The following is a 14,748-nucleotide window of genomic DNA, read 5'->3' as shown; positions in this document are numbered from 1 at the left end:
ATTCCTCAAAATTAATCATGAGCAACACAATACTGTACCTTGTTTTTCTCTCAAACTGTATATACAGAAAATCTTAAACAGCTTCTCAACTGTTTATGCATCTCTCCTACAGATAAAACTTACCTCACATTCCACTGGTCTTATTTTCCATCCTAAATCTTCCAAAAATTACTCACTCATCTCTTGGAGAGGAGACCAGGAACTGTGTTTCAAACTTCAACAGAATAACACCTGATAATACAAGCAGCTTGGCAAGTGGGCCTATAGCTATGAGAAAATGGCTGTCTTTTTATTTGCAATCTGGATAGTACAACTGACTTACAGAGAATGGATCAGTGAGAGACAGATGCCAATACATCAATACACCAACACAAAACACTTGAGACAAAGCAGTCAGTCTGTTAAGTGAAACTACTTGCAAAACATCTTTTCATTAGGAAACTCTTATTCATTCTTATCCTGAGTGTAATTACTACCTGACATATTGTTTCTCTAAAGTTCAATTTACTTTCCCACCCACACGCCCTAACATGGTCAAGCTAGAACTGAAAGTGCTAAAAAACACATGCTGAAACACAGCCTTGCTAGATTTTCCTGTTTTAAAGGTCTTACTCAACTGACAGAACCTAAAGGGAAAGTTTCCTAGACATATTCCCCGCAGGTAGTCTCTGTAAACTCCCCCAAAAACAGACCAAAGCAAATCACATTTAACTGGACAGATGTTCTCTTCCAGCACACCCTGATCCAGCTCATCAAACAACCCAACTCTCCCCCTTATGAGTGCACCATCTTTCTCTCTTTTATATAGACTGAAGTTTAACTATGTTCAGATGTACCTGTTTCATCTCAGGAGGCACAGCTGACATTCTCAACTCTCCCAAACCTCCTGCTGTTGTGCTGCACAGCCAGATTACTTCTACAGTCATCACTAGGACAGCACAGCTGAGAAAACTTCCCTTACTATAATGACCTGGCCTATCCCCCCATCACATTTCTTCTTTGCAGGAGACATTAAGCAGTGAATTACCTTGAAAAGTTATTAGAGTAGCTACATCAGGACATCATCATTCTACATTTGCTGCTTTATCTGCATCGCAGTGTCCAGCTGCAGCCTGCATTTCTACAAAAGCAGTTCCAAAAGTATGCTGCTTTCTTTGCTAAGTACATCAAAAGTACCAAATGGTTAAGTGGGTACTGCACAGAATGACATTTTAAGTTATTTTATCTATTAAAATTTCAGTTTATCTATACTGTTAAAGTGGTACATATTATGCATGTAGCAAAAAGTGAAGAAAAAGTGTTACTTATCACCTATGTGAGATAGTACTGAAATACTGGATAGTATTCAAACACATGTAAGTATAACCTTGGAAGGAGAAAGAATGGAAACACTCAAGTTAGATTTCCAAATCAGCCATTGTTTTGGTTTCTTTAGTTTCTTAATGTTCCACCTCTATGATTAGCAACTTCACTCTATTTAGTAACAACAATAAAGGGTTTTGAAAAGTATTCTCTTCATCTGCTGGAAGCTGCAATATAGAAATCACAGTTTACATATTTATTTTAAAATATGCGTAAACTGAAGAGCAGTTCCCAGGATTCCCTCCATCTTACTGAGGAAGGCTGTCACCTGCCAGACTAGAGTCATGCTCTCTCACTCTTTTTCCCCATGGAAACCTTGCTTTTTTGTTTTTTAAACAACAGTACAGCTTGTTTCCTGAACAAAATGAAATGCGCATAGGAAAATGTGCATAAATGAACATCAAGTAAGAAGTCATTAAGCAGATCCAAAGCCCAGAATCAAAAGAGACAGGTGGGAGTCACCCTGTGCATGTAGGATCTCTGATGAATGACCAAGCATGACTATGGGACAGAGAAAGCCACTCTGGTTTTCAGAAGTGGAAGGACCCTGCCTTCTGTCCAGCTCAGTGAGAGCTGCAGACACCAGCATCTCTTTAATGTTGAGCAGAACAATAGTGCAGAGCACTGGAGAGAAGGAAAACTGTTATGTTTGTGTGCTGGTCCCGCTCTGTGAGGGTTCTCAAACTGCTTTTTTGCAGGTAACAGAACAAATCTACTTCACCATCATACTGCAAGGAAAGACTCAAGACTAAGTATTTTAACAGTCGTGTCTAGAGCATGCAGAAAAATCACTAAAATTCCATTTCATTAATTCATCAATGGACTTAGAATCATAGAGAGACTTCATATAAATAATTCCTCAGTTTCTATTAACTGACTTAAGACTCAGCTTTTAAGCCTTGGACTTCTTTCAGTTGGGGAGCTGCACGACACACCTCCTGTCCCAAACCACTCTTCCTGCTCAAAAATTTATTAGAATTTTATTCTGAGATCAAGTTCTCACATTTTGAATCCAACTATGGCAGACGTGCTTTGAAGATACGCCTTTAATGAGCTTTATCCCAGACATGCTTTGAAGATACGCCATTAATGGGCTTGGGGCTGCTTCCCAGTCTTCATTCTTCTAATAGTAAGTGACTTAGAATTTTACCACACAAGGATGTCCTTTAACAGACAGCCGTATTATTGTGGCAGTGCTCCATGTTTCAGAGCATCCATTTAAACACAGGCATTGCCCTTGGACAGTTTCAAATATCTTCCATTTATATTCAGACAATGACATTTCACTATTCCCTCATATATGGTCAACTCACATTCAGTTATAATATACCATTTCAGCAGGTCACATGGTAAATGGAGTAAACTAAAAAATCCCTAGTAAGAATGGCAGCTGATTGATAAAGAACCAGTACATACATAGGGCCCTAATTAAACCCATTTTGTGGTGCATTAAGGGGAGGAAAGAATTTATAAGATAGACTAGATTTTTTTCAAAAGCACGTAAGTAATTTATGAATTCAGGTTCTAAAGGAAAGCAGGTAGGACTTGTACTATAAATGGCTCTGGCTCTAGAAAACAGAAGTGTTCCTTGAACATATCCTGTCAGGTAACCACAGAAAATTCTTCTTTAGAAAATACAAAATCCAGAAATTGATTTTTTTTGGCAGAGGATAATTCTAGCACGTTAAATTGCATAATCTTAAATGGCACCCAGAAACAAATGGTAGAAGTATATGCTATGTTAGAAACTTCTATAAGATTTCAAACATTCTTGTATTGCTGCTTTTTACTGTAAAAAAGCAAACAGCTCAAGTGAGAGTAACTTGGAAAAACGCAGCAGTACTGCAGAAATGCTCACATGCAGAGACAGAATCAAAGACAGGTTTTCAGACACATGTCATGCTGAATATAAAGGAAATACACTGAAACCCACCGTGACCAATATTTTCAAACTTAGAAACTTTGTTTTCAGTACTCCTGGGCACCCAGCTTCCAGTGACTTCAAGGATACTTCTGCCCACCTACCACTTATTTAGATGTTTGGCAACTTAGCTTGTCTTTCTGTGTCCTGTATTTATTATACAGTGCCCTTGCAGAATTTCACAAGAGCTAGAACGGAGAAAGGCTTCTTCTGGAAAGAGTAAAATATTAGCATTTGAAAACAAAGGATAACAATGACTGTATCTCCAAAAATCTACAAGCTTCCATTTGCTTCCATCATGCATCTTATTTTGGCTATCGTTTGGGAAGACTATTAGTATTTAAAAGGGAAATGTGCCAGGAGCTCCTTTTAACACAGTATTTTTAAGTTATTCCTGAGAGATCATCTGATTAGCCCAAGGGAAGTCACGATTTCACAGCAGGGTATTAATGCAGTTTTCCATTAAAGCAGATACATACAAACAAAGCAGGTCACAGCTTAACAAAATGAATAGTAGAATTGTATTTGTAACTAAAGCATATATTATGACTGACATTTTCTATGTGAATTTTGCAATAAACATATTCATTGATTTTCTTTTAGCAAAACCTGTTCATGGAAAGCCAATGAGTGGTGTCATCTCCTCAGATGTTTCTTTATTTAATCAAGCTGTTGTTCTTACAAGAGCAACTGAATTCTTTAAAGTTAGCAAATAAATGGTCCAGCAAGGTAAACTTTTAAAACTTCAGAACTTCTAAATCTTTTAAGTCTCAGCTGCAATTGTGCTTGGGCAAACACAGCTCAAAGAAGAGGAACAACACCATCAAACTACACCTGTTCCTGAGCCTTACTAACATTAGATAAATTTTACATATCCACATACCTATATTCCCCTCTTTTCATTGCTTTCTAAGCTTTCCGTGTACCTCAGCTCAAACAAATGAACTTTGGGTGCATTTTTATTTTATTAGAGCCTGATACAGAAGACTAATAATAATAATTATTATTATTATTATTATAGTGGAAGGTATTCCTGCCCATGGCTGATCTTTAAGGTCCCTTCCAACCCAAACCACTCTATGATTGTATGATTATGCTGGAAAACCTTACTGTGCTCCTCCACCACAGGATGAGAAGAAAATTAAAAACAAGGTATCACTTGTCAATACCTTTAAAATAACTAAAGCTGGAAACTCAGAATTCATCTTAAAAAAGCTATGAAAAAATCTTAGCTGGATAGCAGCCAATTCAAATTTCTAATCTCCTGAAATGCTGCAAGCAGAAATGGTTAATTTTTAAATCCCAAACAAATTTGGATTATTCCCTCTAATCGCCATTAAATCATATGAAAGATAACGAAAAACTATTTTGTTTTAATCATTATTAGCAAAAACATGGGAGAAATCTTACCTTTTAATCTCCACATAACTGAAATATTAAGATGACTATATCAGCAATGATTTTGCTACACCTGTCAAAAATCATGAATCTTCCCAGCATTAAATACACTGGTAATAGGGAAACCATAGCCAATGTCACCACTATTATAGAATGTTTCAATGTTTATCTGAATGCTAGCAAGGTTTTTCCAGTGATTACAAGCTCATCAGAAAAAAAACCCAACAAAACCAAAACCCAAAATAGATCACGTTAGCACACATTTAAGTCTTGTCTTACACACACTTCAAATTTTAATCTCATTCTACCTAGTTGATCTTATAAAAGATACAGTACATTTTCATTTATCATCCCAGCAGAATGAACTATCTTTAACAGTCAGCTTCTTAAGAAACCAATATCCACATCAGACAAAGTCTAAAAAAAACCCCAAAACCCACCCGTAAGATAAAAGGTAAAATACATTTTCTTTATCACTACCATCCCATATCAACTAAGATGATTATCCAAGGTATCTAACGTTAAGCTATCCAAGATATAGCAGGGTATTTCAGTAGTGTTTCAGAGAATATGGTAGATAAAACCTGGGAAAAGGTGGGAACAAATGTTTAGAAATATTCTTGTGAATTTTATTTTGGCTCAGCTATCTTTATCAGAGCAGAATATTATTTAGATAGTAAAAGCAAATTCCTATCTGTAAACAAAAACTAATAATCAGGGCAATAATGTATGCTGAGGACAAATAATTTTTGTCTCAGGTGGAAACAAATGTAACTTATAAACACTAGAGCATCCTGTCAGTGAAAAACCATGAATAATGTCACACAGCATATCGCATAGTTTGAACTGATCCTCCCAAACATAAAGTAACAGCTGTAAATGATGCATAAGCAAATACAATATTTACCCAAAACTGTCAAGAAAAGCTTGAATAAAATATAAGGTAAAAGATACCTCTCTATGAAGAAATTATAAACTGTAAATGAAAACAGCTGAAATCTCACAATGTAAAAAGTAGTTTATTTATGCTACACTTGAAATTAAAAAATGCATAGGGCAAGGCTAACTCAGTGTAAATACACACCAGGCAAACACAGTGCACTAAGTTCTTAAGATGGTCACAATCAGATTAACATAAAGATGCTGCAAATTCATTTTTGTTCTCTCACTAAACTAAACACACCTTAGTACAATACATAGCCTGACAAGTTGAGACAGAAACAGGAGAGTCACAACTCAGAGGTACTGTTCTGTAAAACAGAAAGTCTGAACTATCTCGTACAAGTGAAAGATGCATTTTACACTACTGGGTACCAAAAAACCCCCCAAAAAGCACCAAGCAAGTGTACTGCCTACGTTGAAAGATTAACACGGCTCTTATCCCCCATGGTCTTCCCCCTGGTTTTATTACCACTAGCAATGCTTTAAGTTCCATTGGGAACAAATTCACAAATGAGCTATCCTTCCTTTGCTGTCTGGGAGAGGTTGTATAGGACCTTCCCAAAGGGCAAATGTGGATTTCTACTAGGAGAGCCTTTCAACGTTTGTGTGGTTGGGATTATTCACAAAAAGAATGGACTGCTGGAGAGCTACACCATCCCTGTATCAAATAAAAGGAGGGAAGACCAGCTAGAGAAAACTATTTTTGAAACTGCAGAAGGATTCAGAATGCTGTAAATGCATATACACAGAATAAGGAGAAACAAAGCAAAACAAGCTAGCTATGCACTTCATGAGGACTTGCATTATTTTGTAACCATTACTTTGCACCATTTGCTCACATAAATCAAGAACAGCTTTGACAGAAATACCTCTTTAAAGTATGACAATAAGGAAAAGAATTATATTAGTTCTGAGCATTTCTGAATATTTTTCAGAGGAAGTCTTGCTGGAGTGAAGGTCAAATCGTAATTATAACAATACTCTAAACCAAGAAAAACTTAAAGGCCTATAAAAACATGCAGAAATTACATCAACACATTATTGTATTTCATAGGAATTTTCACAAAATAAATACTATCATTTCCAGTCCTCAGGAATGAAGAACGGATGTCACAATTTTCACATAAAGAAATTTAAACAAGTGTATTTTCTAGATCTTCACACATGGTGAGAAGGAAGCAAGAATTGCCATGCATCCAAAGTAGGTAAGTACTATTATACCCTATAAAAATAACTGTCAGAATTTGCTCTTATTAATGTTCAGTTTTCTCTATCCACAGGACCTCTGCTTGGCAAATGCAGATGCTGTGTCTACCATTATCACCACCACCAGCAAAGAAACAGAGACCTACAACAGTTAAGCTATTTCTCCATGGCTGCACTGTAAGCCTGTGGCAGCCCCCAAAATAATGCAAAAGCATCTGCACAACTTTGTGTGCGCATGTGTCTACCAGCTTGGAGTGACTCCAGTTACCAACCTCGCACTGCAAAGCAGGAGCTGTGGCAGCACTGGACTCAAGACTTCCCCTGAACTCCTTCACTACAGTTACAAGTCTCACTGGAGTTACTAGGGCCTTGTCATGGCACAGCACCAAGTGCCATGCTTCCATTATCAAGTCACTAGTCTCCCTTGCTCATGCTATACTGGGCATCCCTCATCTTCAGATACAGCACTTCATATTTGCTGTTTGCTGTTTGTTTTTGGATAGGAAGGGAATATATTTAACTGGTCAACAAACCAGAAGTATTTTTTAATTTTAACATGGCATTCCCTGGGGTTATGTCACTGAATGAGAGAGAGTAATAACACACTTCTGGAACAGGCTTGGTGCTTCAGCCAGATTCTCTGTTCTCACTTCCGCCTGAGTCACTCTAGGATCCCCCAGGCTTCTCCACAGCTGGGTGTCAGATTATTTTGGCTGGGAGTTGTACTTGCACAGTCGGTACCACCTGCTGTAAATTCTTCAGTCCTTGTTATCTCTGCAGCAGCTCTTGGCCTTTCAAAAGCTAATTCAGTGAAGAAAGGGGAAGGGATAGTTCACGCTTGATGTTTAAACTGCAAATTTGTTTTCCAGAAACTCTTCAGATTGATAGTTTTGATTATATTTTAAATACTCACAGTGTGACACAATGAACTATCAACTCCTGCTGCTGCTATCATTCAAAGAAGGCCAAACTCTATGCTGTTAAGTTGGATGATCAGTGGTAGAAATCCAATGTAATGCCAAAGACCACAATGGAATTACTTTACCTGCAGGTGACAGAGCTACTCTGAGGTTGTGTAAATAAAGAGAATAAAAGTTCACCGTACCTCTTCATATAGACAAAAAACAAGCTATTAGGCACAAGGCAGACTCTAGTATTTTTCTGTTTACCCCACTACTCACAACAGTCAGCATTTTCAGAAACACACAGGTTTTTAGTACTGAGGATGCCATCAGTCAAGTAATAGGGGAGGTAACAGAGATAGTAGCTGCAGTGGTTACAGAAACAGCTGAATTCATATTCTTGTATTTAAACAAGACTTACTTAAACTCACTGTAGCTGCAAGACCTGAACATTCCCTAGGAATGAACCAACTTAACATCAACAAGCACATTCAGATCGCTGCTGTCAGGAGATTTGGGTATGGACCCAAACTAGTCTGAGGGATGCTGATATACGTTACAGTTAAAAGAAAATCTGAATTTGAGTCGAGGGCCAAATTTCACAAATCAAACCCACTGCTAATCCAAAAATAGATCCAAACAGGTCAAATTTAAAGAAAGTTCTACACTCACTTTGCTGTACAGGTAAGTTGACTCATTTTTATTGCTGTGTGGTCTTTTTACAGGGTAGTCATTGAACGAAGAGAAGAAAGCTAATTATGATTTTGGTATGTTTAACCTGGAAAAAAAAAACAGCAGTGGTGTGCTATTATGAGAAAACTGACCATTTGTTTTCTGCCTTTCCTTTCCCTTAACTTCCACCCTGTCCAAGATAAAAGCTTAATCGAAAGCACTGAGATGTGGAGTAGGGGGAGGAAAGTGTTTTTAGGTTATATGTATTTTGTCCTTCCTTTCTGGAAAGTAAACAACAACAGAAGTTCATACTCATAACTTCTTCTCAGTTATGAGTAAGAATAAACTAGGACTTCATAATAAAATAACCTGGCATTTAACAGACACTATCTGATCTCCACAAAAGACACAGAAAGATGTAATGTTGCAGAACCTTATAAATGGCAAATAGGTAGGATGGAGGAAAGCAAATATTTCATGATTTTTTTTTAAACACAATTACGTATTCAAACATCAGAAGGTAGCAGTAGTCATATATACCTACAGTACGATGCATACACAGTGCCTGGTTAATGTGTATTTTAATATTCATGTCTTATCAAATATGCAAATATAAATTCTCAGAGAAAACACACATCGTATGGTTTAAGCCAGCCACGTGTTACCAAGATAATTTTGAAAATCTATTTCTGCACTTTAAATTATAAAATCTTTGAAACTTTTCCTTACTCTCTCCAAAATAAGCATTTTTCTACTTCTCATCTCTCAGTTTTATAGATATTTAGAGACGCCCTAGTTCAAAATCTTTCCCTGCCTAAATAGGTGGGGTCTTTAAAACTTCTTAAGGAATTTAATAGGTCTGGAAATTCTTAGTAGGCTACTAAATCCCCCTATAAATCTTGGCAAATTCCCAGACTGCCCATTCTCACAGGGATAGATGGCCTAATTACAAATCCATTAAACACTGAGTTCAAGGGTCTGCTTTAACCCCGAAATTATTTGATCCGCCTTACACTAATATCTTCAGTGAAACAGAGAAGAGTAAAAAAGGAAAAAGCCAATAGGAAAATAAAGTGAAAACAAGGTTGAGAGTAGGCAAACTAAAAACATGAGAAAAGTAAATGGCAAGCGAAAAAAACGAAGCAGTAAGGGAAAGAACACTGAGATAAAGGGGAAGACTTTCAGCTAAAGGGGAAAAAAAGAATACTGCTTGCATTGTATAAGCTATCTCTTAGTCAAGTGTAAGTAAACTAAGAAAAGATGTTAAGATGTTGATGTCATGCCACCTCTCTAGGTAACAAAGGTATGGGACCAGCTCTGTCTCTGCTGTTCAGCAGGGGCCACAGCCAGTCACTGCAAGTGAGCAGGTATCACTGTAGAACTCCACCCGGCAGAGGCATGATGAAGCCTTTCTTCTAAGCTAAATGTAGAGCAGGTATTTGCTTTTATTATATGTGCTTAATTTTATGTATGCTCAGACATCTGCAACTGTGCTTTATGCAACTAAATACCACACACAAGCACCTAACTAAATGGCCCAATTTCTCAGGGCAGAAAGATGTCCTAGGTTTTGATCTCATTGTTAAAGTTATTAGAAGCTTTGCCACAGGCTCAAGTGAAGGCAGCACAAGTCCTTACTGAGACAATCAATAAGGATTTATTTTCCCATTTTCAGATTCATGCATACAGAAGCTTTGCCCTTTCATATTTTAAGGTAGAAGAACTAATGTAAACCATTAGAAAAACTACTATTTTTCTCTCCTAGATCTACTATTCAATGTGACCTAAGAAGGTTGGTTTGGAACAGGACAACTGTCACTGTGTTCTGACAGTCGAGTCAGGGTTTTTTTTCTCCCCATTTTCTATACAGTACTCATGTTATGCAAGCCTTGTACTTTGTCATTTGGGATTAAGAAAAGACCAAAAAGAGACATTTAAGTCATGGACTTTGTTCAAATTATCTCATTGTCCAGGGACGTGGAGCCAGCTAATCTGTGACACTGAAACAGAACTTATTTTTCTTGCAGTCTATTTGCTTATGTCATTTGGATGGCGAAAAGAAACTCCGATCTAGGGTGCAAGCAGCAAGAAAGAACAGAAAAACGTGACTATTGATTTGCCACCATGCCAGGCAAGGTGGTATTCCTAACTGTTTTGTTAAGTTGTGGCTCATTGTTTTCCAGAGACCTAGACATTACTTATGAGTATTTTTAATCTGTCATCCTGAATTTAGACGTTTCTTTCCTCTCATTTTGAATACCTTCCAGCCTTAATAATCTTCTTGATCGTAACTGTACTCAACATTCACAGCAAACATGGCCTTTAGTGTTTAGCATGCTTATTAGGCTTGCAGTACATCAATGGCTTGTTGTTTTAACAGAATATGACAATGAAAAGAATCACACCCTTCGGCATGGTATAACCCGATTAGTGGCTGTACCAGTTTTGACATTTTTCCAACTTACTGAGAAAACACATACTTTAGGATCTGTTCTTCAAAGAGTTTGTCTCTCCTGATAAAGGCCTCCTCATCTATCAACAATCTAATGTGGTCAACACACAATGCAGATGTGCAGTATTTTGGCAGAATGCTAACTTATACATAACTCCCATGCAGCACTGCTATGCCCTACTATTTATATTTAGTTAAGAAATAATTTGTTTGATATTCTGAACAATAATTCAAAGTGTTGTTGGACAGGATGCTTGCATTTGTGCATGTGAGGTAAAGATACAGAAGGCAAGCATATAAATACAAAAAGGGTCTAATAACTTTAATCCACTGAAATAATTAGTATTTTTTCTCTTGCTTCTTTGCTGTACTTTTAATTTTCACACTAAGATACCTAGGAGGAGATACTCACCATATCTTTGGTTAAGCATTGATGACATTCATTATGAGCCTCTAGAGAAAGCAATGAGGCCCACGTTTTTTCAAATATATTGTGGCTCTATGAACTTAGCAACAGCTGTGAAGACTACTGAAATATCCGGTCTCCAAACACATCCAGATAACTATCACACTAGAAGAAAAGTGGACCTTGAAGAGGCAACTCATATGAGAGCTCTTCCAAGTGCAAGTTGGCATGCTCAGTTCTGAAAGAGCATTTACACTGTATGGCACAGCATTCATGAGCTTCTCAGGCATGCTATATTCAAGCATCCACATAAGAGCTCACATAAGACTTCACACAGTAACACTCAAAATTTCTAACACCACGTGCAAGCCTAACTATTGCCCAGTAACTTCAGACCACTCTCAGAATCTGTTCTGTTACTATGAAAAAAATTAGTCCATCTTTCTCAAGCACCATGGGTAAGTTTTCTTCACCCATCAGCATGTTTAGCTACAGCTTTATACCTCAATTCTGAAACAGAACAGTTTCAGCCAGTGCCAAGCCAGTACTTGGATAAGTTATTCCGTGATCACAGTTATCACAACAGGGACATTTCGGCAGGCACATACCTTTGTGAAGCAGTATCAGGGCTTGGAGAGAGGACTTCGAATGCACAGCAATACTTCCAGAACTTCCACGCAAGTCATGCCACCTTCCTGGCACCGTGGCTGAAGCCTGTCTCACTGTCTACGGAAAGTGAGGCGTATTTTTCCTAGAGCAATAGGAAAACAGCTCCCAGTGCCATCTGGAGGCTGCTCCAGATCTGGGGCTAGGTGGCAAGGTATTTGACAGATCAGGTGATAGTACACAGCTGCTTGACTTTTGCCATCTCTTCCTCCATTCCATTCCAGCTTCCTCTTGATAACTAAGTTTCTGGGTGCTCTTTAATGGAATGGATCATCTCAGAGACCCTCTTTTTTTCCACAGAAGTTCAGCAAAACATGACTTTTAATCTACGCTTCTACCTTACAAACAAGCCTGGGTTCAAAGTCCATATAAGAAAAGGCATGTGTGTATCAACAGCAGCAGAAATTCCACTACCATACAAATAAAAATACCGGGTATACATAATTAAAGGAAAACCAACCAACCAAACAAAAAGAATTAGTCCTTCACAGCCATTTCTTTGCAATAAAGATGTCATAGCATGAAATCTATGAAAAACAGCACATAGATTAGTACAAAACATTCTCTATTTGTTAATCTCCCTTGAATTTGAATTTTGTCTTCAAGTTGCCTCTTAGACACTGTGAAAAGGCAGCTTGCAAGCAAACAATGGCGGGCGTCTCCTTTTGATTTTTTTCTGCTAGAATTTTTTTCCGCTAAATGAAAAGATTTCTTCATTACTTCTAGAAAAGTTCTTATGGATTAATATGCATTTTGTCAATCCTAAACAAAGCAAAACCAAAAAACCTCAGAACTATTCTCTCAGCAAGTAGAGAAATAAATTACTTTTATTCATCAAGCATTGCTTTTGGTCTATATTTGCTTAACTCCAAATATTGCTACTCTTCAGGAAAAGGTCCTCTAGAGATACTTTCACCATCCTTAGCTCTGTAGATAATTTAGGCACTCCACTGAACTTCTCCACTGAACCATTCAATGCACCTTTACAGCAAACAACAAAAAGACTAAATATTCTGATACTTGAATTAATAAATGGGTGATGTTAATTTCATTATCTTATAAAGACAAGACAGAGTAAGACTGCAATTCTGTTATCCTTATGGCTGACACAGCCAGGAGTAGCTTCAGAACATTTTTTACTCTGTAATGGTCTACCTATCTTTTCAGCTGATAACCAACCCTCTCCCCCCCAGCTGCCATATTCCAAATGACACATTCTGCCACATTCTCTACTTTCTTTAAAATACCAATATTCAGTGTCTACCACAAGCATATTTGCTGCAGAACTCTGGGTTCCTCTAATACTCTCAGAATATGCTGTGATCATAACACCTGGATGAGGGGCAGGCTTTTGATTTACTGCTGCTAGTCCACTCCATATTTGGGGTATTTTTGTTTTCATTGAGATCACTACTACATTGCTCCTGCCATCAATTAAACCACCAATTAATATCCTTATTAGATGCCATTTTCGTAAACTGTATTGTGCGCTTCAATAAATCATAGACTGCTGTAAGAATTTTGATTTTTTTAAGTAAAAAGTTGAATGAGGTTGCATGTTGTGAATTTAAAGTAGCCAAAGCCTGCTGCTACTGTGACCTCCAGAAAAAAATCTAGCTTCTATCTTAAATTTCTGAACTATTAATACTGAGAATTGAAATTTGCGATGACTGGTTATTGCATCACCACATGATACCTATTCTACCCTTGCTCACATGACAGAGAAGTCAGAAATATAAAATAAAAGAGAGGCAGGACAAGCACTCTGAGGACACAGAGCCAGTTTTACTCCTTGCATTAGTGTTTATACGAACACCGATGCCTCTGGGGACTATGCAACACACTCAGTTTGAACCCTGGAGGAATCCAAAATACCCCTCTCTTTTGTATTTCAGTAGAAGTAATTATTTCCACAAATCTGCTCGAATTCATGTATCCTCTTGTCAACAACAGGATAGGCCCTTTCATAAGCTCACTCCACGGCTTCCAGTCTGAGGTCCTCTGCAGCGCTGAGTAAAGCCAGTCAAAAAACAATTCCTGGACAGACGAGTCATCTGTAAACTATCAAATGGATGCAAAAACCTATGCTCCTTTATTTCTTGGTAACTTTAATTATCTTGTACAGACACACCAGGCATTACGATTCAGCTTCAAACAGTACTGTAGTCCAATATATTAGTAGCCTTAATCTCATTATTTAGTAGAATCTAGCTGCTATCATTTAGCCAGGAGAAATACAGAGCAAGCACATGCTTTGCAAGTTCCTAATTCAAAATACTCTCCACATTTGTGGTCCCCATGTATCTCCCTGCCCATGGTTCACTCTTTGGTCAGTAACTGCTACAGACTCTCTGGCATTTCCTGTAAAAAAGCAACCCCAAAACGCATCCCACATTATCATCTGACTGCTACCGCACAGGCCCCTTTCCTGGCATATCACTCCACTTCCCAACCACAAGGTTCTTTGGCAATGTCAAGCTCAGCAATGAAGGCAAATAGGAAATTACTAGCCCCGAGGCCTAAGAATAATGGATGACAATGCTAACAAAACACAAGCAAAGTTTAGGCTTTCGAGATGATATAAGCAGTTAACTTCTCCAAAAGAGAAATACGTATATTTAAACGTGAACTATGTTGTCAGAAAAAAGCACAAATGTACAAGTACGGCTGATGGTCTTGCTAAAGGCAGCAATGCCGCGATGACTACTAACGATGACTATTGAGGCACCACCCGCCACAGCCCTAGAAGAGCTCACACGAAGGGCTCCCTGAGGCGGCGCAGGGCTCTAGCTGCACCCGCGCCGATCCAAGCCCCCGCCAG

This window comes from Aptenodytes patagonicus, chromosome 6 (genome assembly GCF_965638725.1).
Source record: "Aptenodytes patagonicus chromosome 6, bAptPat1.pri.cur, whole genome shotgun sequence".
Lineage (NCBI taxonomy): Eukaryota > Metazoa > Chordata > Aves > Sphenisciformes > Spheniscidae > Aptenodytes > Aptenodytes patagonicus.
Note: the sequence above shows the minus strand (reverse complement) of the source record.